At 43.3% G+C, this 25,198-nt stretch overlaps 2 protein-coding genes and 1 pseudogene across 5 annotated transcripts in view; 1 reads left to right on the top strand and 2 right to left on the bottom strand.

The window, feature by feature from the left end:
* Positions 1 to 25,198, bottom strand: part of LOC309643282 (uncharacterized protein) — a 437,652-nt gene that overhangs the window by 20,156 nt on the left and 392,298 nt on the right. The gene's annotated exons all lie outside the window — the stretch shown is intronic.
* The window catches only part of GREB1 (growth regulating estrogen receptor binding 1), a 145,926-nt gene that overhangs the window by 6,084 nt on the left and 114,644 nt on the right, over positions 1 to 25,198 (top strand). The gene's annotated exons all lie outside the window — the stretch shown is intronic.
* On the bottom strand, positions 8,225 to 12,084 carry LOC309643279 (RNA-binding protein FXR1 pseudogene; annotated as a pseudogene). The gene has a single exon. The product of its transcript is annotated as an RNA-binding protein FXR1 pseudogene (transcript).

The raw sequence follows: 25,198 nt of genomic DNA, 5'->3' as shown, positions 1-25,198 counted from the left end.
AGCCATTGGATGCATCACTTTCTCTCAGTCACATTAATCTTCATTCAATTCCTCAAAAGCTTTCCCTCACTGCTGAGTCTTCTCACGTCTTGTTTTCTTTGCTAGGACGTTAACCCTTTGACACCTCCCCTAGCAGATGCCTCATCCTTATTTTGCACATTCCCCCCCCCCCCCCGCCAGAAAGGCTTCTCTGAACTCCCAGATGAGGCTAGCGCCCCAGCCTCCTTCCCACGTGTTGTCTAATGAGCCCCACAACCTGGACTGATGCCCCCAGTAACCTTTCACCATCCATAGACACATTACATTATAAATAAATAGCATTTGAAAAAAAATAAACTCTTTACTATGTTGACTTCGAAATGTAAATTCTAAAGCAAAACATGAAAACCCAAATTATAGAGGTAATAGTTTGTCTTAAAACTTTGAAGCACACCTTATGCTGGATTTTGTTTTAATTCAGCATTATCAGATGATTGATACATTTAGCAACTTTTATTTTTCCTCTGACTGAATTTTATGATGAATGATACTAATGTTCTTAGTATTTCTTAAATATTGTAGGTTTACGTTAGTTTCATTTTGGGAAAAGAAAATCCATTTTATTAATTGTGTTATTGTGTTATTAATTGTGCTATTATAAAATCCATTTGTATTAATTGTGTGGAAAGAAGACTTACAATCAGCAAACTTGAAACCTTTTGTTTTCTTTGTTAGGTAGTTACACATTATTTTTATAATGAAAAAGATAAATTATAATACCTTCCCCTAAAAGAAAAGAAAGTTGCCCAATATTGGAGGATAACCACGTTGGTTTCAGACTTCTGATACCAGCAGTACAAAAATATCATTAGACCTCTGAGAAATTTTGGACAATGAAAATTAAGCAAGAAAACTGTTAATTTTTTGAAGAGGTTCATTTATATGGCTCAAAATTCAAAAGGTACCAGAGTAAACAGTGAAAAATATCCCTCCCACGCTTGTCTCTCAGCAGTGAAGTCTAAAGTCCTCTCTTTGAAGCTCACATTGCACTGGTTTTGTATGGATTCTTGCAGAGATATTTTATGCACAAATAGTCCTCTATGTTATTTCCCCAACCCTTGTTTGCACACTAATAATCATACTATTTCGATTTTTTTTAACCTAGCAAAATATCTTGCAGATTGTTCCCTAACAGTGCAATAAAAGTTTTTCTCACTCTTTTTTATGTCTACACAGTATTGCATTGTGTGTATGTACCATAAATCACCCATGCCCTCTCCAAGTCTGGACACTTGGGTTATTTCCAATATTTTGCAACCATAAACAACACCAAACATAGAACAATCTCATTCAGCCTACCTTTCACCCAGGTATGCGTATATCTAAAAAATAAGTGGCTACAAGTGAATTACGAGGCCAGAGGTGACTTTAATAGATATTGTCAAATTATCCTTCAAAGAAGTTGAATCAATTTACCTCCCCTTTAGCAAGGTGGGAAAAATATGATAAATCAATTTTCACTTGGCCTTTAAAGTTGAACTGCATCATTTTATTCCACTTGAATTCTATACAAGCACAATTTAGTTTGTTTGCTAACGTGTTACTGATTGTTAAATGTGTCCTACTTAAATGTTCACCTCCCACGCACTACCCCCAGGAAATACATCAGTTGCACCAAATTTGTTTTGCCCCTCTCACTCTTTCCTTTGTTTATCTAATATTTGATACCAGACGATACGATGCTGGCAGCCGGGTTACAAGCCCACTTACCGTTTGCTGAAGTGTAGCATCTTGACTCTCCACCAGGTGGAGCAGTTTCACCTTAGGGAGCGCATTGAGTAGGGCCGCTGAATTTGGGGTGGTCAATATTCCTGGTGATATGGAGGTGGAGTGAAGTAGAGTGGAATGCAATTGGAGTTGAATTTAAGGTTTCAAACGAGGATGTGGCACATCTAGGCCTCAGATGTATTAGTGATCCAGGTGAAGTTTAGTATCTCTGGTCTGAACCACCTGTAGAAGCAAGTCAAGTCCTACCATTCGGGGTTGCTTTGTGTTCCCCATCCCTGCCTCCTTCCACATTCATACATTGAAGTTCCAACCCCCAGCACCTCAGAATGTGACCTTATTTGGGGAGAGGGTCTCTACAGAGGCAGTCAAACTAAAATGAGGTCGCTGAGGTGGGCCCTAATCCAATATGACTGGTGTCTTTATAAGAAAGGAAATTTTGGACACTGACACACAGAGAGGGAAGAGGATGTGAAGAGACAGGGAGAAGACAGGCATGCAAGTCGAAGTGAAAGGCCTGGGACAGACAGATCCTTCCCTCGCAGTCTTCAGAAGGAACCAACCCACTGACGCCTTGATCTGGGGCTTCTAGCCTCCAGAACTATGGACAATACATTTCTGTTGTTTAAGCCCACCAGCCTGTGGTGCTTTGTCATGGCAGCCTGAGCAAACCAATATACCTACCCACTCACATTCTGGGAGAATTTAAGTAAGCTGGGTTTAAGCATTTACTAGGCTAGAGAAACATTTCCTCCACAGAAAGTGATAGCTAATAACAGAAACTGGGTTATAGTTTAGAGATATTTATTATAAGCGAATAAACGAAGTACCCTTAAGCCATTCAGAAACCGTCTCACATAGAAACAAGTGGTACGCTGATAACAAATGACTCTAAACTGCTTGACACGCACAAATGGGAGCTTTTAAAGGCTTCAGCCGATTCCACTCTACTGCATTTTAATTGGGCGCTGTGATGGATGTGAAAAGAGTAAGCTGTTTTGCTCAGGCACAAAGGAAGGAGATGGCATATCTACTGGTATGTGTGACGAGATAAACAAGTATACATAAAAATGAAAGTGCGTGAGAGGATGAGTTTGTGTCTGGGTGTAGTCATGTGAAAACGTGTGTATGTTAGAAAGAAAAAGGTATGAGAGGAGTTGGATTTGCAAGAAACAGATATATGGGTGTAAGCAGAATGTATGTACCAAGGGGAGAAATGTTTGCGTGACAAGGTGTGTGTGTGAGTGTGTGTGTGTGTGTGTGAGAGAGAGAGAGACATTCGGTGTTTCTGTCGGTGGAGAGAAACATGTGTGAGAAGGAAACGTGTATGTATGTGAAGAAGAGTCACATGTATGTTTGAAGTGTGTGTGCATTTAAGGAGGCAGATAAGTGTGTAAGGAATACGTGTGCGCAGCACATGCCTAGACATGTAAGGGGGGGACGTATGTGTGAGGATGTGTGTGTGAGAAGGAGAGAAGAATGTGTGTGTGTAAGCGTGTGAGGAGAAGTACATGCGTGTGATTCTTTAGGATAATGCTGGTCAAAGAAACAAATGTGCCCAGAAGCCGTGTCTAATTGCCTTCCTGACCCCATGGCCCCTGCGAACCCTGCTTACTGAATGAACTTAGAGATTGACAGCTCCTTTGTAGGTCTGAGGTTGGCCACCACAGTTTTTAGTTCAGTCCCATATTTGTCAACAACATTTTAAACTAGCTTGATTCCCCTCATTTAAGAAAATATCTTGAAATTACTTTTTCAAGTTTTGGTTCAAGTTCAGTAAAGACATAAAATGAGTGGGTCAGGTTCAGTTCAGGAAGAAAAAAGCTAATCATTCGTATTTGCGTGCCGGTATTTAAATCAATGAACTAGGAGCAGAGAGATGATTCATCAAGCAGGAAAATACCATATAACTTTTTCACTGAATTTCATTTCTTGTCTTATTAATTCTCAGTTGATAGGAGTCTGTGCATTTCTAAAATTTATTATAGATTAAAAAATGGGATTAAATGGTTTCCCCAAAGTCACTGTATCAATTAGCTAAGGCATGGGACAGCTTCCTAAGAATGTTTCCCTAGCAGGAACCACATATTCACTTTGATTCGTCTGGTGAATCAAATTATATTTTTGCCTTTATTAAAAGTGACTTCCTTTTTAATGTTGGGTTTCAAGGAAAGGAATTAATTTTTGGAATGTCTTTCATATAACGGGGGTTAGGCAGGCTAACTATGGCCCATGGGCCAAATCTGTTCAGCTATCTAGGTTTTTTTTTTTTTTTTGGAGCGGGGGAGTATCCTTTTTTATGGCCCATGAGGTAAGAATGGTTTTCATATTTTTAAAAATATTTATACTTTAATATAAATGGTTATACATTTATACTTTAAGTGGTTATATAAGTACTTTTATAATCGAATAGTGTGGTTTTGCCTCTTGGCTGGCAAAGCCTAAAATATTTCTTTTAAACCTTTAAGAAAAAGTTTGCTGACCCTGTTCTGTAGGATTTTATTTGCTTGATAAAGTGTAAGCTGTCAAAATGTAAGGGAAAAAAAAGTAAGTACAGTGATTATTGGTTTAGCAATTGCAGTAACTAATCTAAACCATAGAACCAACGTATTGGTAAATGTGACTTCAACACAGCTATTCTGTACATGTGTTTACTGGAATGGTTGAAAAACTGTGTATTCCCTAGAAACACAAATGCAGTCAAGAATGTTCACTGCGGTCTTGTTTCTAATCATGAAAAACAGTTCAACTCAAAGGTCCATCAACAGAAGGATGTCTGTACAAGTTGTGCCATTCATACAATGGAATACTATTTAGCAGTTAAAATGAATAACCTAGGGCTATATGTATGAGGAGATGGCTCTTACAAACATCATGTTGAGCAAAACAACATAAAACAAATGACTGGGTTACAGAACAAAACACAGAATATGATAACACACAGAAAGTGGTAAAATTGGAAAACATGCTATAGTTCAACTCAGGCATATGTAGTAACATGAACACATGCATATGTAGTAATAGTATGAAAACGCTGATGGGATGTTTTAGGAAAGTACTGGGGGTTGGGAAGGCGGTGGTGGGGGAAGAATTGGGATCAGGGAGGGCTGTCTGGGGGCTTTAACTGTATGGTGATATTTATTTCTTACGTGAATATCCGAAGTAAGTATGGCAAGAGGTTAGGATTGGCTGGTTCTTGGGCACACAGAGAGGGGCTCGTGACATTACTGTCTCTTGTGTGCGTTTCAAATATTTCATTATAAGAAAAGGAAAATGATGGTACTGCCAATCAGAGTACAGGAAATCTACGGAGATTGATTCAGGCAACATTTTTACCCAGGACCTGTTGTGTGGTGGCACTTGCTGGGGGCCAGGCCCTCATTCCCTCATTTAACCGCCCAGCTCACTCAACTGTGACTGTCTCCCCCATCCTCAAGGACACTGTCAGACTGGCCCAAGGCCACAATGCGAGTCATGGGGGTGAGTGGCAGTGAGGGTGCCGGGCTGGTCGCCCGATTCCAACTCTGTGCCTCGCAGGTTCCTGAAATCACAGGGGCTCCTCTCTTGCTTAAAAAAAAGGAAGTACTCCTGCCCTGTGCTCACTGCTTGCTCGGTCTAGCTCTGCACCAGCCTCCTGCGAGGTCTGCAAAGATTTATCGGAGATTCTTTGGTTCGTTCCGTTCCTCACGGATTCTTCCCGACACGGGGCCAGGGAGAGTTGGCTGAGTTCCCCCCGCAGGTGCCCACCGTTCCAGAATCTTTCTCCTCTGTTGGCCTCAGACAGGCTCCCTGGTGGGCCACTGGCCGACCCCGGCTGCTGGGGACCCGGGTCCCCCTATCCCCCCTTGCTTGAGCCGGTCTCTGGGGGCCGGAGAAGGGCGCCCCGCCGACGCGGCCCTCCACAGGGCTCAGCCCGTGCGTCCAGGGGTGGGCGTTCCGGGGCCCTTGGCGTGGAGCCTTTGGGAAGCCTGGGCTGCGCTCCTGCTGCCTCGCAGACCTGCCTTGTCCCCTCTGGGCGTCTGCGTCCCAAGCGACAAAATGACCTCTGTTCTCCGAGGGTTCTTCCAACGTCTGTCCAGACTCCCTCCCCCGCTGAGTCTCCGTTGGCTGGAGGGGCTCCCCGCCTGGCCCTGCGGGAAGGTGGGGAGGTGTGCCGGGGGGCGGGACGGGCAAGCTGGGGGAGGAATCCCTCGGGGAGATCAGAGAAGAGAGCGACGTTTCCCGAGAGCAGGCGGCGCCCCGAGCCCGGTGCCGCGCCCTTCGGGTGAGGAGGTCGGACTTTGGCGAGGGGGGCGCAGGGGCAGGGCGAGGGGACCGGGCACGCGGCGCGAAAACCCAGGCCGGCGGGCGGGCGCGGGGCTCGGCTCCGGCCCTCGAGCCTCCTCCCCTCGCCCGACGCCTCCCGGTCCGGCCCCGGCGCCGCCCTCGCCGCGACCCTTTCCCAGCGGGGTCCCGGGTCGGCCGAGCCCACCGCCGGCCCTTCTCCGCGGTCGGCCGGAAGACCCGGAGAAGCGGACTCCAGGGGGCGGCCGGGGTCAGGGGTCAGTCCCGGGCGCGGGCCGCGCTCCGCGCTCCGCAGATCCGGGCTTTGCCGCGCGCCCCCCGGCCGGCCGAGCCCGGGCGCTGGGGGAGTGAGCGCGCAGGCGGCTGGGCCGGCCCTCCGACGGCGGCGGGCGCACCGGAGCGGGGCCGCGGCGGCGCGAGGACAAAGGGCCGAGGTAGGAGCGGCCGCCGGGCGCGCCGGGGGAACGTCTCGCAGCGCAGCGCGCGGGGAAGCGCGGCCCGGGGAGCGCGCGGGCGGACGTGGGTACCTTTGAGGTCGGGACCCGCCGGGAGGCTACGGAAGTGTCGGGGTTCAGCCTCGAGGGCTCCTGGGGGTGTGGGTGCCGCTGCCTCGTGTGCGTGCGCGCGTGGGAGTGTGTGTGTGTGAGTGTGAAAGCGAGAGAAAAAGAGGGGCCGGCAGAGTTGGACTTAGATGGACTTGGAACGCGCGCTGAGCGCTTGGCACATGGTGAGCGCTCCGTAGGTGAGAGCTAGTAAAAATGATAATGATGGTAATAATCACTGTTTTGAGGGTGTGCACGTGTGCGTGCATGCGTGTCCATGTCTGTGTGTTTAGAGAAACTGGAGCCGGCGGTGGCGGCCCCAACTCCCCGGCACTTGGAACACGGGAGAAAATGGGGCTTCTTTCCAGAACCGCCCTGGGACTGTCTCTGAGGGGCTCCGACCCTTGGGAAGGCTGGTTCGGGGGAGGAGGAGGCTTAGTAGCTGGATCCCAGTTTTGGGTCTTGGGAACAAAGGCTGCTTCCCTGAAGTCCAAGAAGGTGCGTGTGTGTGTGTGTGTGTGTGTGTGTGTGTGTGTGGCCGCCAGGGCGCCAGGCGGGGTGGAGGCGATGATGGCCATTCATGGAGAAGGCTGTTGGGCCATTTTGCTGTCAAGCCTCTTTTGATCCCTGGTCATGAAGACCAGCAAAAAAAAAAAAAAAAGAGGAACTACTTAATTTGTATACTGAAGCTTTTCTTTAAGAAACTTTTCTTACAGAGTTAAGTGTTACTCAGGACTTGGAAGATTTTTTTAGTATCTCTTTTAAACAATATGTGCATTTTAACTTGATAAAAACTTTTATTCCTAGCGAGAGCATTTTAATTTCTCCGATTAGCACTGCGTGTTAGACATGGGGAAAGGTGGAGGTCTGGGACGGTTCTGAGCTTCATCTTACTTAAAGCGTTGTTTTAATGTCACCTGGTTTGCAGCACTTTGTAGGAAAACATTACTGGAAGTTTTAAAGACCAATTAGACTCCTACCCCTATCTTAGAATGTCTTAAATCTCTGGGCAGATTTGAAGAATTCCTTGTATGCAATCCATTGCTTCGAGAGTACTGTTTTTGGGTTTGCTCAGGAAAGTTTGTTTCTAGGAAACAAAAATCAGATTAAAAATGTGAAACAATTAAATGAAACACAGGTGAGGAGATGTTTCTACAAGTCTTTTCATACTGAAATCTGGTTCATTTAAAGTTTGCATTGTGATCTGTGACTTTTCCATCCCCACAGCAGTGGATCAGGTGGTCTGCTGTTCATTCTAGAGCAATTTTTTTTTTTTTTAATTTAAGTATAGTTGATGTACAATATTATATAAGTTACAGGTGTACAATGTGGTGATTCATAATTTTTAAAGGTTATACTGCATTTATAGTTATTATAAAATATGGGGTATATTCCCTGAGTTGTACAATATCCTTGTAGCTTATTTTATACCTAATAGTTTGTATCTCTTAATCCCCTACCCCTATTGTGCCCCTCCCCCCACGACTCTCCCCACTGGTAACCACTAGTTTGTTCTCTGTATCTGTGAGTCTGCTTCATGTTTGTTATATTCACTAGTTGTATTTTTTTAGAGCACATATAAGTGATATCATACAGTATTTGTCTTTCTCTGTCTGACTTATTTCACTTAGCATAATACCCTCCAAGTCCATCCATGTTACTGCAAATGGCAAAATTTCATTCTTTTTTATGGGTGAGTAGTACTCCATTGTGTGTGTGTGTGTGTGTGTGTGTGTGTGTGTGTGTGTGTGTGTGTATACCACATCTTCTTTATCTATTCATCTGTTGATGGACACTTAGGTTGCTTCCGTGTCTTGGCTGTTGTAAATAATGCTGCTGTGAACATTGGGTGCATGTATCTTTTAGAATTAGTGTTTTTTGGAACAAGTATTCTTCAAAGAATAAGAAGTAAGTTCAGGCTGAAGTTGAAATTCCATCCTAGCCTTTCTTGTTATTGATTAACAAATGGCTTATTTGTGGTTCAAGATGTTTTTAATCAGTGAAAATAGCCACTTGCACCAATACATGTAATCTTTTAGTGGGTGGGTAATTTGAAGCTACACTTTCATATCTGTATTTTTGTCTTGTCATTTTTAATAGGAGAGTTTATAATGTAGAGCCTGTCTGAAGGTTTCTATGCTTAGTGTAAAGTTGGTTCATTTAGTAAGCAAGTGACTGAACTCCTACGGCGTTACAGATGTTCATTCTACTACTACCATTTTATTTGACATCAGAAACCCCCATTTTAAGAAAATCGTGTCTAGTTTGTGGATTCAACATTTGAATTATTTAGTGATTCCAGAGTGTTCAGAGGCAATCTCAAAGTAGAGCTGATAAAAGGTTCATTCATTCAGAATGAAAAGAAGATCGACTATAACTTAAAGAGAGAGGCAGACCCCCTGCACCCTGTTCCATGCCCAAGCACAGTCCTCATAAATGGGCGGGACCAGGACATTTAAACAAAGGCTGTGATATGGACGCTTCATGCATTAAGTGGGTAAAGGGGGCTTGCTTTTAATAATCCACATTTCCCTGTCCAGCATGCTTCAGTGGTTCTGTTCTGTTTCCCCTAGGAAGCCTGTAGGGCTTTTGTGGGAGTAACTGACCATTGGGGCTGGCTGAGGGCAGCTCGTGGAGCCCTGATCTGGCCATGCCAGAGGGTCCATAGCCCCCTAATCCCTTCAAAAGATTCCAGTTAATCTCTGCAGTTTGTACACTGCTTAATGGGCACGCTTGTCTTTTTGGTTCAGTTTCTGAATATACAGATAAATTATAGTACTTTAAAGCTAATTGCCCTTAAAAACAAAAACAACAGAATGAGGAAGACTGTTGTAGAAGTTGTATCTGTGACATAAAATTTAAAAACCTGCAGAAGAGTTAAAAAAAAAAAAAAAGGAAAACTGGAAATCTATGATCCAGATATAATTACTGTTAATACTTTGGCATGTTTTTTCTGGTCTTAAAATTAAGTTCTATATGCTTCTAAACATTGGCCAAAATTATATATATATAAAATATATGTCATTTTGTATCTTTTAAATATAAAAGTTGTATTATGAATATACTTATTATTTCATTGATTTTTTTTTTTTGAAGGCAGAAAGATAACTTTTATTTTGGCATTAATCACATCAATTTGTTTACATTTATGACACGTTACATATATTATTATTCAAACAACTAACAAAGTCATCAATCTGGCTTTTATTTTCAAGCTCCTATTTGTTCAAAAGACACCTGTGACTTGAAGATTCTTTTAAAATGAATATTCTCTTCACCGAAATAAAAAGTTGACATTTAACAAGTATCACATTTTACACCTGTAAGTTTTTAAAGTACTGCAGAACTGTACAACTACATACAACATGTATATGGTTTGCTGTCTTCCTAGATATGAACTACTGTAAAATGACATAAAATTCAAATTATTTACCTTCTCCACACTTAACTTGTAAGTCTGTCCAATAGCAGTTATTGAGTATCCAGTAATTAGAGGAGAAAGTAAAGGGAGGAAATGAAGATGCTCTTCCCCGTAGGAACTCACTTGTTATAAAGCTAACATACACCCATAAAGTAACAAAGCAACACTGGGTCGTGTTACCTGGTAACAGAAGTAGATGTTCAGGTAACTATCACTTTATGGAATAGATGTATCCTAAGTTAACAGCAACATCTTATTTGTTAAGTCCAAATCCTCAATTAATTAAAATTTTATACTATATCAGCAATCTATTTCCACAATAAATTAATTTTGGTTGAAAGAGGTTAAGATGTAAGTTTCTTCTATTGCATGCTTGAGAGAACAGTTCCCAATGAAGAATAAATAAGGGGGGAGGGGAATAAATAAGGGAACAATGGCAACAATAAGCCGATCAATACAGCAGACACTATTAGAGGATTTTCAAACCTCCTTGCCCAATAACCCTAAATTTAAAAGCAGCAGCAACTGAACAGGTAAAAAGAAAAAAACAAAGGAGTAGGACAGGGAATTCACGTGATGCATGGCTTCTCTGCGCAGCCCTAGCAGCAGCATGTAAAAGCAACCTCCATGTTAGCACAGTGAAGCTCAAGCAGCAACTCCATCCTTGACGCTACAAGATTCCTAGGAACCTGAATAAAATCCTCCACGAATTCCAAAAAAACCTCTAGCCCTTTTTACAGCATCATCACTCTCTCCGTAGACTTTAAATGTTCCACTATCTTCATCTAGCTCAATAGCTGTAACTCCAGGAACCTTTCTAGCTTGCTCTATGTTACTGCCATGTGTTCCTATTGCCAGGCCCATCAAATCTTCTCTCACAGCAAATTCCTCATGAAAAGCTGCTGCAAGTTGTTTTGTGCATTCTAAATGCTTAGTGGCCTCTGCATGTCTGGACATAAGCGTCAACTTCGTACGAATACTTCGCAAATGCATGTCATTCAAAATATTTACCCTCTTCACAGTTGCTTCACTGGCAGACAGTATCATTAGCTGTGTGGTTTCTGGATGGTAAAAAATTCTGCCTGCTCCTACTGCTTTCTTAAAATCTTTATGTGCATTTCCACTAGCACACGCCGCTCTCAAATCCTCGGGAACATCCACTGTGCATTTAAAGAAGGTATTTTTTTTGACAGTTTTATTTTGATTGACAGGCCGAAGTCATTCAAATGGGACCATTTCATTGTAAGTGGCATCACAAACAGCACATTCAATGACATAAAATTCTCCTTTCATCATTCGAACTTTAGCCAACCACCATCCGCTTGGTTCTTGATCATTTGCTCTTGAATACACCTCTACTTCATCTCCTTCACTAATTTCATTTTTTATATCAGGTGGTGGTGGTAATCTAACTTCATTAAATGGAACCTGGCGTTCCGGTTGCCAGTTGTTCTCAAAAACAACTGTGAGGGAGTCTTCATGAACATCGTTGATAAATCCCTTGTCGAAAGCCCCGTTGGAGCCGAGAATCTCCACCGTCACCTCCGCCATGTTGGAACCGCAGAGCGATATTGTCATTTTAAATTACAATTTTGTATTCTCTTGTGTGGATAAATTATAATTTAACTATTACCCTAGCAGACTCTTGGGCTTTTCCTTTTATTTGTGCTTTTGATGTTCTTTCCACTTTGATAAAACATCACTGATTGATGGTAATACACATTTCAGAAACTTGACCACCCTTAGAAAACGGCACAAAAAGTTTTACTTCAAGGATATACAGTGGGAAAAGATGCAGCCTTGCCTTAGTCCTCTCAGTCTCTTAGCCCCTTCTTCATTATCTTTTATGCCATTTATTTGTCTCTGTAACACAATAATTTGCATTTTCTTTACACCACCAAATTATGGGCTTCTTGAGGATAGCAATTTGTGCCTTAATTTTGTTTGACTCCCTCTAGTGGCCAGCCAAGACTTGGCATGTCACAGATGTTCAAAATACTCCTTTGGTGGAGGGGGAGTATATTTCAGGGGCTGTGTGGGAACCCAGGTCCTCTCAGAGATGTGCAATGACAAATCTTGATCCAACTGACTCCCTTTACCCTTTTATAGTGGAAAACTTCAAACGTCTACAAAAGTGGAAAGATCATATACTGAGCTGCTGTGTGATCTCATCCAATTCAACAATTGTGAACACTTTATCAATTTTGCCTCTTCTTCCTCCTCCCTCCCCACACTGCAACCCTCCTGGATTACCCTGAAGTAAATCCAAGACATTACAGCATTTCATACCCTTGGATTTTTGATGATGAGTTTACCTCCGAATCCACCGAAAAGGGCATGTTTTCAGGAAGCTGGGCTTGCTGGGAAGCTGTGTAACAGACATGCCAGTGACCTACCTGCCTTGTTCTGCTTTGACCTTGAGCAGGTTGGCTCTCTGGCTCACCTATCTATCACCTGAGGAGCTTGGCCTAGGTAATCCACGAGCTTCCTTCCAACTTTTACTTTGTTCAAGCTCAGGTCTGCCTTTTAGTCTAATGTGGTAGTTCTCAAATTGTAGTTGCTGGACCAGCAGCTTTGGCATCACCAGGGAACTTGCACAAAATGCAGATTCTCAGGCCCCATACCCAGCCCTACTCAGAAGCTCTGGGAAGGGGGAGATTTGCCAATAATTTGTGGTTTAATAAGCCCTCCAGGTGATTCTGATGAACAGCCAAGCTTGAGAACCACTAATCTGTGAAAGTAGACAAGAGGTCCATAAGCCCTTTAAAAAAACAAACAAACGGGGGACTTCCCTGGTGGTCCAGTGGTAAAGAATCCGCCTTACAATTCAGGGGACAAGGGTTCGATCCCTGGTCAGGGAACTAAGATCCTATGTGTGGCAGGGCAACTCAGCCCGCATGCCACAACTACTGAGCTCACACGCTGCAAACTGTAGAGCCCGTGCGCCCTGGAGCCTGCGCGCCACAACTAGAGAGAGAAAACCCACACGTCACAGCTAGAGAGAAGCCCTCACGCTGTAACGAAGATCCCGCGTGCCGCAACTAAGACCCGACACAGCCAAAAAATAAATAAGTTAAAAAAAAAAAAAGAAGGAAACCCTACTGGAAATTGTGCGTTTACCCATCATCGAGTTCGGTAAGTCAGTACAATGTCAGCTTCTTCCCTTTGTGCAGAATGAGACCAGTGGTGGAGTGACTGTGAGATCTTTTGTTGATCAGGAACTCTGACTGATAGTTACAGTTCTTGACTCAAAAAGATTTGGGAAAGAAATGATTAGATAAAATGTTTCTGAACTGAAGTATAGGTAGGCAATTTTCATTAAAAAAAAAAAAAGGTCGAGAACCACTTCATGGGACACACCACATTTGTAATTACATATTTATTTGTTTGATGTCTTATCTCCCCCATGGCACATGGTAAGTGCTGTGAAGGGTCAAGTCTGCTTTGCTCACCATCCTGCCCCGGCACCCAGGACAATGGCTGGTCCATAGTATGTGTTTAGTAAATATTTGAGGAACGAATGAGCTTTGTTCTTTAGGGAACTTACAGAACTCTGGACAGAGCCAAGCCTAATACTGGTAGAAACAATTAGAGAACAGTTAAGGGTTCTATTTTGAGGTCTTGACTACAGTGTAGGAGAATTTGAGCCAAAAGTTCAGTTAGTTTTATATTTGTCACATAAAAGTATCTATTATGTGCTTAGTAATATCTTGGCCTCTGGGGAGAAGTATGGAAGGCAATACAAGAAAAGAGTAAAACAAGGAGCTTGTGCTAATACGACTATTTCATTGGTTGGTAACTACCTTGCATTCCAGTGCTTTCAGGCACAAGAGTTAGCCAAATAATAATAATTATTAGAACCACCGCAATCCTTGGGCATCTACCATGTAAAAAGTATTTTATGAGAATCGCCTAAATATCTGTTCCCTGACATGAGCTAATTGGTAAGCTTTGAAATTTTGTATTTTAACAAAATAAAAACTCATTGATACCTTCATTTGTAAAAATTAAAAACGAGGTTAGAAAGTTGTTTCCAAAATTTAAAAATCTGCAGACATCATAGTCTGTAAAGGTAACACGAGTTTTAGCATCATTTATTTAATACATACCTATTTATTGAGTATGTACCACGTGCCAAGTATTTGTCTAAGTGCTGGAGATACAGCAGTGAACAAACCAGGCAATTCCTGCCCTCCTGGAACTTACATTCTAGTGGTAAGATTGGCAGTGAACCTCTGTGCTGTAAGTGATTTTCATTTTCATAGAAAATATGGTAAAGATTCTATTATCTAAGATCACAATCAGGCCATATATAAGCTGTAATATATTGCAATCCATGGAGACCAAGCAGACAGGTGTGGGCATTCCTGCCAACCCCTCTGAGCTGTGAGATGCCCACTCTTTCCTCATGATACCTTTCCTACCCTATGTGACACATGCATTGGAGGTGGGGAGTGCCAGGGTCGATCCATTACCAAGGCTTAAAGTATTTGTGATTTTTAAAGTAAGAGATACATAATAAGAAAGATCCAATATTGCCTTCTTGCACTGCCTTGTATTAGCTTGGGCTGTCATAACAAAATACCATAGACCAAGCAGCTTAAGCAGCAGAAATTTATTTCTCACGATTCTGGAGGCTAGAAATTCAAGATCAAGGTTCTGGTTGATTTGGTTTCTGGTGAAAAGCTCTCTTCCTGGCTTGCAGGTGGGCACATTCTTGCTGTGTCCTCACATGGCCATTCTTCACCTCCTCCCACAGGAGCGTGGAGAGAGGGGTGGGGGGAGAGAGAGAGAGAGAGAGAGATAGAGAGAGAGAGAGAGAGAGAGAGAGACGGAGCCCTCTGCTGTCTCATCTAATAAGGACACTAACTCTGTTGATCAGGGCCCCACCCTTATGACCTCACTTAATCTTAATTACCTCCTTTTAGACTCTGTCTTCAAATTCAACACACTGGGAGTTAGGGCTTCAACATATGAGTTTTGGGGGGACACAAGTCTTCGGTCTATGGCACACTCCAAAGATTGCCCCCTTAGGTGAGCATGCTCAGTTTTGGAGCCTGCAGTTTTAGGGTTGGTTTGCAAGAGCACACAGGGGCTCCTAGCACTGGTTTGGGGGGTTTAGAGGAGGAGCGAGACTCTTCTTCTGAAGTGTGTGAGGCTGGAGCACACACAGGTGACACCGTTATTGTCGGTGATCTTTTTTGTACCTGCCAGGGAGACTGAGTGTGTATACCCCTGTGCAGCCCGGGGCAACACATGACAGGGTACTTACCTGTAGGTGTTTGTGGGTTGTTGGTAGACAGTTCTGGACTGGAAACAGCACACAAAAATTGCTAAGTCCTTCAGAGAGCAAGTACTTCTGGATCTGAGCCATCAGATGAATTCCCTGCCATGCCAATAAGATCTACCACCATTATTCACACATTTCTTAAATGTCCTGGTTTATTGTGATGTTGAAGGCACATGTACAGACCACCCTTTACAAAGGATTCCGTTTGGCCCTCTCTGCTTCTGGCTTGACAAACGATTCTGTTCATTTACTGTGCCTCTGCTTCCTGCTGACATTCTTGTCTTGTTGGACTTGAATGTGACTCAATTTAGGAGTAATATATCATGAGACCCATCTGGACCTTGGATTTACTAGGGATTCCTTGCTCTTTGGAATCCATCATTCCCATGTTTTAGATTGAGAAGCTATCACAAAACTGGTCAATCGCAAAAGTGGGACCTGATCCTCAAACTCTATCTCCTAGGTAGTGAGGGATGATCTTTGTGCATTTCTGTGCCTTTCTTTTCACCCCCATTCACTCTGAAGGTGATTCTGCAGGTGGCCATCCTATTGCATTGCTTTTTCAGTTTTGCCACCCAAGGGTGAGCCTGTGAGTCAGGGGTTAGAAATAAGAAAATGGAAGCCCAAAGAGGAAACCTGGGAACTGATTTGAGTAGCTAATTCTGGTGCATCTAGTAAGATTTAAAAATTAAATACCATTTAACTACTCGAAGGCATTTAAATAACAGGGTCCTGCAAAGTTAGTTACCTTCATTATGGGCTCCACTGAGTTTGGTTGTATTTTCACATTGTAAGAGTTTCACAAAGTTTTCATTTTAGTAGTGTAAATTTTTTCAGTTGTGATAGGAATATAACTTTGCAGTTATTTAGTTAGATACATGGAAGTAAAACCCAGTTCCTCCTCTCTTATGATTTTAAGTGGAGTAAAGGCAATGGGAATAAACATTACACGGCTATTCTGGCCAGGTTCTGAGTTGGACTGATAGCACCTATGAGGTGTAGGTATTATCATTCCCATTTTATATGTGGGAAAACTAAAGTCCTGAGAAGTTCAGGAACTTGATCCAGGTCATGTAGAGGTGAGATGCTGTACCAGGATTTGAATGCACATCTGTCTGACCACAAAGCTATACAACTGTGAAGCCAAATCTTAGCCCCACCCAAAAAGTCTCTGTCCATTCTGTCACCTGTCCAAACTGTCATCTGTTTCAAGTTAATTTCTACTTGTACTTTTCATTTGTCTGTCATTCAGTCTCCCTTCTCTTGGCCCTGGCCCCAGGGCTGGTCAGAGTAACAGCCATATCTCAGGATAAACATTCTGCCTTTATCCTTCCTATCATCTTCCCTGTTTCTTTCTGAGAACCTGCATTTTTTTCACAGGCTTTTATGGGGTGTTAGCCTAAAAAAAAACTTCATTTAGCCCTCTCTTTTACTAAGATATTTGTTGGTTTTGTCTAGAGAATTAGGCATTATGATTTCTGTAGCTCTAAGAGAGATACCTTAGCCTGACTGTATCCAGGATGCTGGCTTGATTTTACTTTCATCTTCTAATTACAATCTTTCTTCTGTTCATTCATGGCTGTTCACAGCATCTATTAGAAGCGAGTAGAGGAGAGAGATTCTTGGTTGAACAGAAAACCAGAACTACTATGAGCTCACATCTCTGAAGTTTAAATTGTCTTCTCAAAATGTTAGTTTGAGAGCAAATTCAGTCAGTGTGCTTGATCAATAAATCCATATTAAATGCTCACTCTGTGTCATTGTACATCGTATTGCATTAGGTGTGGCAAGGGACACACAGGGGCAGCGCGGACCTTGCCTTCAAGGGGCAGTTTGTAAACTAGAGACATATGAAGTATTGCTGCTATCCTTACTAATGGCTACAGACATGATACAAGTTTAGAAAAAGTAGTATTTGGGCTGGTGTGTTTGTGGACAGAGAGGAAGTGAATCTGATCGACAGCAGGTGAGAGGAGAAAGGAGCAGGTAGACTTTGACCTAAGCTCGGGTACCTTACATGGGCCATATCACTAATCCTTACTCAGTGAGGTGGAGGATTGGACCCCTTGTAGACATGAGGACACGGAGGTGTGGAAAAGCCAATGGACTTGCTCAAGGTTACCTGGGCAACAAGTGGTGGAAAACCCATTTTTATCTGACTCCAAAGTGGGGGTGAGGCCTGGATAGAGCCAGGCTGATGAGATGGGCTTGTGTGGGGGGGTGTGGTCTGAAGGCACCCCAACACCAAGCCATCTCCCCGACTTCCCACCACACAGACTGCGAAGACTTTAGCGTTGTCAGATATCTTCAGGATTCTTGGGTCCCACCCAGACATTATGAAGTAGAATCTTTGATGAATCTGTATTTCAAAAACTCTCCAAGTGAGTCTCATGCATGCTGAAGGGTAAGAAGCACTGCTCTATGAAGCTGCTCTAGCACTGCCCTGGCAAGAGGTCATTGGAAGGGCTCTTTGGTCTAGAAAGCTGGAGCCCATCCTGACACAGCTTCCTCCGTCAGACTTGCCTTTAGATGATGGTGATCCTGTATCTGTTCACATGGCGGTGATCTGAGTGGTTACGCTAATGAGGGTGTAGTTAAGAGCTGGTATCTGGAGTCATGCAGACCCAGGGTCAAATGTGAACTCGGCTACACTTGGGCGAGTGACCTAATCTTCTCTAGGTCTGTTTCTTCATCTGTAAAATGGGGTCAGTGATAATAAACACCTTGTAGAGCAGTGGCAAGAATTCAGCGTGTTACATGTCAGGAGTTAGAACATTGCCTTCTACATAGAAAGAGTCCAAACGCCTTCCCCCTCCCCCCCCTCCTCCTGCTACTACTATTACAACTCCTCCTCCCCTTCTTCCACCACTTCTTCCTCTTCCTCTTCATTGTGATGATGATGATGGTGAGGATATTATCACCCACATCCTGCCTCTGGGTCTGAACACAATGCTGCTCACTTTCCACTGCCGTCCACACCCCTTGCTCAGTTCCTGTGGTGATGCTGCCGGGTCATCCTGTGACCTCTAGGCTGCCCCCATGTGACACGGACCCATTTGCATGGGGAACTGGGCCTGTACCATCATCTGCTTATCTCACCTATTTTCCTTTAGCGCTGTTGCCTGTGAGTGGTGTTCTTTGAGCGTCGTAACTGGGAAGCAGTTGGTAGTTTTGCACAACTGGCTGCTGTGGTTTGTGAACCTCCTACGTCGTGCCAGCATTTTACGTTGTCCCTGAGCCTCAGCACAGCCTCAGAATGTAGGGTCTGCGATACACATTCTACAGCTGTGTAAACTGAGGCCAGAGGTTTACCTGCTGGATAGAACCGTAGGAAATTGCTGTTTTTGTAGCTCGAAATAGTATAATGGCAATTTCGAATGGTTTAACCTAATACTTTCATCATACCGCATAATTGTTTTTCACACACTTAAAAAAATGGTCCTGGGAATTCCCTGGCGGTCCAGTGGTTAGGACTTGGCGCTTTCACTGCCGAGGGCCTGGGTTCAATTCCCGACAGGGAACTAAGATCCTACAAGCCATGCGGCTCAGCCAAAAAGGATATTTTCTTATTTCTTCTAACCAGAATATTACCTGAAAGGACGCATTAAAAAAACTGTGGTCATGCACTTTTCCAAGCACTTCACAATGTAAGGACACATTAAAAAAACTGTGGGCACGCACTTTTCCAAGCACTTCACAATGTAAGGACACATTAAAAAAACTGTGGGCACGCACTTTTCCAAGCACTTCACAATGTAAGGACACATTAAAAAAACTGTGGGCACGCACTTTTCCAAGCACTTCACAATGTAACTCCGTCCTCACAACAGCGTTATGAGGCGGGTGCTATTATCGGCACCCTCATTTTACAGATGGGGAGCCGAGGCACAGAGACATTAAGGAGCTTGTCCAAGGCCACACGCCAAGAGGTGGCAGAAACACAACGTGGACACAAGCAGTCTGGGCCCGGAGCCTGAGCTCTAAGCCTCCTGAATCTTGGGGTAAGGGGCATTTTCTCGAGTAAGCAGCGTTTTTGCTGCTGTGGACTTTGGACAAGTGGGGGAAGGAAGGGCACGGGCCTCCCTGAGCACCTCCGTGAACCTGTGTTAGGTGCTCTGTGTACCCTCTCATCTAATTTTAGCAGGAGACTCGTGATGTTTTCCTCACCTCGCATCTTACAGGTGAGGAAAACCAGCTGGATTTCAAGCCTCCTGGTGTCTGACTGCAGAGCTCTGTCTGTCCTTGTGCTGGGTGCTGCTTCTTCCCTCTCCTTTCACTCCTGTGGTGGAATTACCGTCAGGAATCCGGTTTCTCAACCTCCTGCTCTTGCTCTGTTGAGGCCCAGCCCTGGCCACTGCACTGCTCTCAACTCTCAGACTGGGATTCGGGTGCCAATGGGGTCTTCTTTAAATGATTGGATCGTCATGGTAGGGCACAAAAGTGCCTTGTTGGGATTTTATACGTATTTGGGTTCATTTACATGGGTGAAAATGAATAGAATCAGACGGGGCCCTTGGACGTGCCCTTCTAATCCCCATTAACATTGGATAAAGCCTGCAAATTCCCAGAGAGATTTCTCACGTGGAGACGATGGTAAGGAGCAGCAATGCGTCTTCTCCAGCCTGTGGCCACACTCCAATGTCTTAGTAACAAAGCAAGCAGTCTGGACAAGAGCTTTCTCTCCTGCTCAGGTAGCAGTGTTATGGCAACTCGCTAGCAAGACTATCTTTTTAAAAAGGCTGAGAGATATTATTTATTTTTAATTAACATTTTAATTTTGAGGTATTTACAGATTCACAGGCAGTTGTAAGAAATAATACAGAGCTCTCATGTACCTTCTACTCAGTTGCTCCCAAGGGTAACATCTTGAAACTCTATAGTAAGATATCACAACACTGATACAGTCAAGATACAGAATTGTTCCATCACCACAACCATCCCTCATGCTGCTCTTTCGGAGACATGGCTGCTTCCCTTTCACTCCTGCCATCCCCTGTCCCTGCCCCCTGGCAATCACTGATCTGTTCTCTAGTTCTATAATTTTGTTGATTCAAGGATGTTATATAAAGAGAATTATATAGAATGTGATCTCCTGAGATTGTCCCTCCCCCCACCCCCCGCCCCAGCATAATTCCCTGGAGATTCATCTGAGTTCTTTTGAGTATTAATAATTCATTTCTTTTAAATTGGTGCAATCACTATGGAAAACAGTATGGAGGGTCCTCAAAAAAGCTAAAAATAGAGTTGCTGTGTGATCCAGCAATCCCACTTCTGGGCATATACCTGGACAAAGCTACAATTCAAAAAGATACATGCACCCCTATGTTCATAGCAGCACTAGCCACAATAGCCAAGACATGGAAACAACCTAAATGCCCATCAACAGATGGATGGATAAAGAAGATGTGGTATATATATATATATATATATATACCATGGAATACTACTCAGCCATAGAAAAGCATGAAATAATGCCATTTGCATCAACATGCATGGATGGACCTAGAGATTATCATACTAAGTGAAGTAAGTCAGAAAGAGAAAGACAAATACCATGTGATATTACTTATATGTGGAATCTAAAATATGACACAAATGAACCTATCTATGAAACAGACTCACAGACATAGAGAACAGACTTGTGGTTGCCAAGGGGAAGGGGGGGTGGGGGAGGGATGGACTGGGAGTTTGGGATTAGTTGATGCAAATTATTATATATAGAATGGATAAACAACAAGGTGTCCTACTATATAACACAGGGAACTATAGTCAATATTCTGTGATAAACCATAACAGAAAAGAATATGAAAAAGAATGTATATATATGTATAACTAAATCACTTTGCTGTACAGCAGAAATTAACATTGTAAATTAACCATTCTTGAATACAATAAATTCAAAAAAATAATTTATTCCTTTTTATTGTTGAGCTGTATTCCACGCTATGGCTGTGCCACAGTGTAACCATTAACCTGTTGAAGAATATCCAAATTGTTTCCGGTTTTTGGCTATTATGAATAAAGCTGGCATTGACATTTGTGTACAGGGTTTTGTGTAAACATAAGTTTTAATTTCTATGGTATAAATATCCAAGAGTGCAATGGCTGGGTCTTATGGTAGTTGAATGTCTTAATTTTATAAGAACCTGCAAAACAGTTTTCCAGAGTATCTGGACCATTTTACATTCCCACCAGCAATGCATGAAGATCCAGTTTCTCTGCATTCTTGACAGCATTTGGTATTGTCACTGTTTTCTGTTTTAGACGTTGTGCTGGGTGTATAGTGATATCTTATGGTGGGTTTAATTTGTATTTTCCTATTGGGCTAATGAAGCTGAACATCTTTTCATGACTTATGTGCTTTCTGTTTATCCTCTTTGGCAAAATGTCTCTTTTATGTCTCTTGCCCATTTTCTAATTGGATTTTTTTTAAATTAATTAATTAATTAAATTTATTTTTGGCTGTGTTGGGTCTTCGTTTCTGTGCGAGGACTTTCTTTAGTTGCGGCGAGCGGGGACCACTCTTCATCGCGGTGCGCGGGCCTCTCACTGTCGCGGCCTCTCTTGTTGCGGAGCACAGGCTCCAGACGCGCAGGCTCAGTAATCGTGGCTCACGGGCTTAGTTGCTCTGCGGCATGTGGGATCTTCCTAGACCAGGGCTCGAACCCATGTCCCCTGCATTGGTAGGCAGACTCTCAACCACTGCGCCACCAGGGAAGCCCTCTAATTGGATTTTTTTTAACTGTTGAGTTTAAGAGTTAAAAAAATATTACAGGTGCTAGTCTTTGTTGGATATGTGGTTCGCAAATATCTTCTTCCATTCTGTAGTTTGTCTTTTCTTTTCTTAACAGGGTCTTTTGCAGAGCAAAACTTTTAAATTTTGATGAAATCCAGTGTGTCAACTTATCAATTTAAGGATTGTGCTTTTGGTTTCAAATCTAAAAACTTTTTGCCTAGCCCTAGATCATGAAGATTTTTGACTGTCCTTGGTGTTTTTTTTTTTTTTCCCTAGAGGTTTTATAGTTTTGTTTTACATTAAGTCTGTGATCCATTTTGAGTTGATTTTTGTGTAAGGTGCAAAGGTTTGGGTTAAGATTCATTTCTTTGCCTACGGGTATCCAATTGTTCCAGCACCGTCTGTTGAAAAAGCTCTTTCTCCTCCATCGAGTTGCATTTGCATTGATTTCTTTTAAGATTTTAAGAATTGATGCTTTTTCTTATCAAGGCAAATATACTGGGCCACATAAGCGCCTACGGTTTGTACAGTAAATTTGAGCTGCTCGTGTAGCTAATTATAGTCAGGACATCCACAAGGACAGTTCAGCTGAGGGACCCTGAGGGTCAGGACTTGATGGCAGCTGTGGGGGGAGTGAGAGTCAGGGCCCAGCGACTCTGGATGGGAGGCTGAGCTTCTCTGGAGTTTTGCTGTTGCCGGGCAGCTGGGCTGCTTCCTCTTCCAGGCGGGGGTGGTGACACTGGGTGTTCTGGATCGGCCTGGGGCACGCTGACCTGTTGGTGGACTTGACCCTGTGGAAGGCATGGGCATGACCGGGTTAGGTTCCCACTTCGTCTCACCCGTCATGTGTAGCCCTGCCTGATCCCTGGTGATCTCAGCTGTCAGCTCCTGTGAGGTTTCCCCCACCCCGACCCCCAGTGCAGCCTCCAGCAGCTGGCGGTTTCAAAACTTGTATCTAGAGCACTCAGGACTCTAGTGCCATCTTAGGAGTGTGGGTTTGCACTGAAAAATTTGTGATTATTTTAAAATGTTTTCTGTTACACACAGGTGTTCCCTGGAGAAAAAACTAGATAGCACAGTTCAGCAAAATTTATCTGTAATCCCCATACCCTGAGATAATCCCGGTGAACACAAAATTATTAATTTTGGAAGGAAGATTTTTTTTTTTTTTCTCATTTCTTTCACCAGCTGGAACATCAAGACACAAAGCTGGTTTGGAAAAAAAAGAAAAGAAAAAAAGAAATTGTTCTCTCATTGGCTGCATCTGGAGAGAGGTTTTGACACTGCGGATCGTGCCGCAGATGAGGCCTGTGTGTGTGAGGGCCCAGGTCAGCGCTGGCAAATGCAGCCACACCCAAAGGTGGGGTACCAAGGCCGGTGGGACCAGAGCTGCCAGAATGATCTTTTATTTCCGCTGCTCAGCTGTCCAGGATCATGGCTGCGGACATCAAAGACATGTTTAAACACTGTTGTCTGGCCCTATCCTTTGCCCTGACTGTGGAAGGGGTCTCCCCACAGGAAGCCCTGGAGAGCAGAGCCCCTGCCTTCCGTCCCACTATTAATTCCACATAAGAGCGGATCCAGTAGTATTTGCATTAGCCATGTACATCCGTCTCTCTGTTTTGTTCTGAGAAAAAATTTGTTTACTTACCTAATTAAAAGATTAAAAGCATTTTCTTTACATTTCTTTACGTTATGTGTGTTAATTGCAGAAAAGTTATAAAACACAGAAAAATACAAAACCCAAAACTGTAATTCCTCCACCTAGAAGTAACCATTGTTTGCCTTTTGGGAAGTTCTTCTTGTCTTTTTCATGTTCACATACAATAGAAATTTTACAAAAAAATGCTATCCTCCTGTGCATACAGTTTCCCTGTAGGTGTGCTAGGACTTGTCAACCATGTCATTGCTGTAAACATTCTACTGCACAAATTTTGATATCTGCAGAGTATTCTATCATGTCATTTTTACATAATTTCTTTACATTTTAGAATTGTTGCTTAAAAATATTAAGATGGTATTGTTACCTTTGTTGCTTAGCAAACAATTCTTATTGTAGCAACTAAAACATTGTGTATAAAATTACCTGCTTTTGTTTATTGTAGGAACTTTGTAAATGTATGTTCAAGTAATAGATGGTTACTTTGCTAGTTCAAATGGTTCTGGCCGCTTGGAATAAGGGAACCGCTGAGACTGACTCAGTTTTGCTGAACAAATAGTGGATGCTTGACATCTTTACAGCAGGGAACGGATCCTGGTCAGGCTTCTGAACACACGGGCACCTCTGTGGCGGAAAGGCTCACGAGGGGGACAGCAGATCGGTCCCCAGTGCATTTTCCTAGGCCAACTTTTGGCTAAGAAACATTGAGAGAGAAAGTGTAGAGAGTCCTGGCAAACTAGTTTGATTTTGGTGTTAGCCTGCGATGTAAATGTAACAGATCATGAGATACCATTTTACTCCACATTTTCATCTATGATGTGACTTGGCCGTGATGCCGGGCTCAGGTTTTTGGTCCCATCTTAGAGTCCTCGGTCAAGTGCTGTGCCAGGCTCTTTGTCCTGACCACACTGAATGTCATCGCCTGTTTACCTGCACCTTCCCTGCATGGATTGCCCAGATTTTGAAGGCAGGAAACCAGGCTCCATCACTCGGGCACCCATGGGACCCCAGCTGAGTGCTGCAGTCTCCTGGCCAATGAACACGTTCAACCCCTTTAATTCAGTGGTGTGCCCTAAGACTTTGCAGTTATTCACATAGGTCCCAAGTTCTTTAGAGTAAATTGCCGCGGTGGTGGTGGGATCTGAGAGGCAAAAGGATGTGACCGAGAGGAGGGCGTCTTGTTTCCACTATGGGATTCTTTCCATGATGGGATGTGAAGAATTTTAGACAGGTTTCCTGAATTACTGTAACCCAGTTCATTACTAAGGGAAGGTGCTTTTAGATACTATTTTATATTATACTTTTACCAAAGGAAGAGATAATTTTGAGATGCTTCCTGTTAGGTTTGCTTTATTTTGTTTTCAGGAATCATAATTTTTTTTTTTTTTTTGGCCATGCTGTGTGGCTTGTGGGATCTTAGTTCCCTGACCAGGGATCAAACCCTGGCCCTCGGCAGTGAGAGTGCAGAGTCCTAACCCTTGGACTGCCAGGGAATTCCCAG

The sequence above is a fragment of the Balaenoptera physalus genome (assembly GCF_965194825.1).
Source record: "Balaenoptera physalus genome assembly, chromosome: 15".
In the NCBI taxonomy this organism is placed as follows: Eukaryota; Metazoa; Chordata; class Mammalia; order Artiodactyla; family Balaenopteridae; genus Balaenoptera; species Balaenoptera physalus.
Note: the sequence above shows the minus strand (reverse complement) of the source record. Positions and strands in the feature narration are given on the sequence as shown.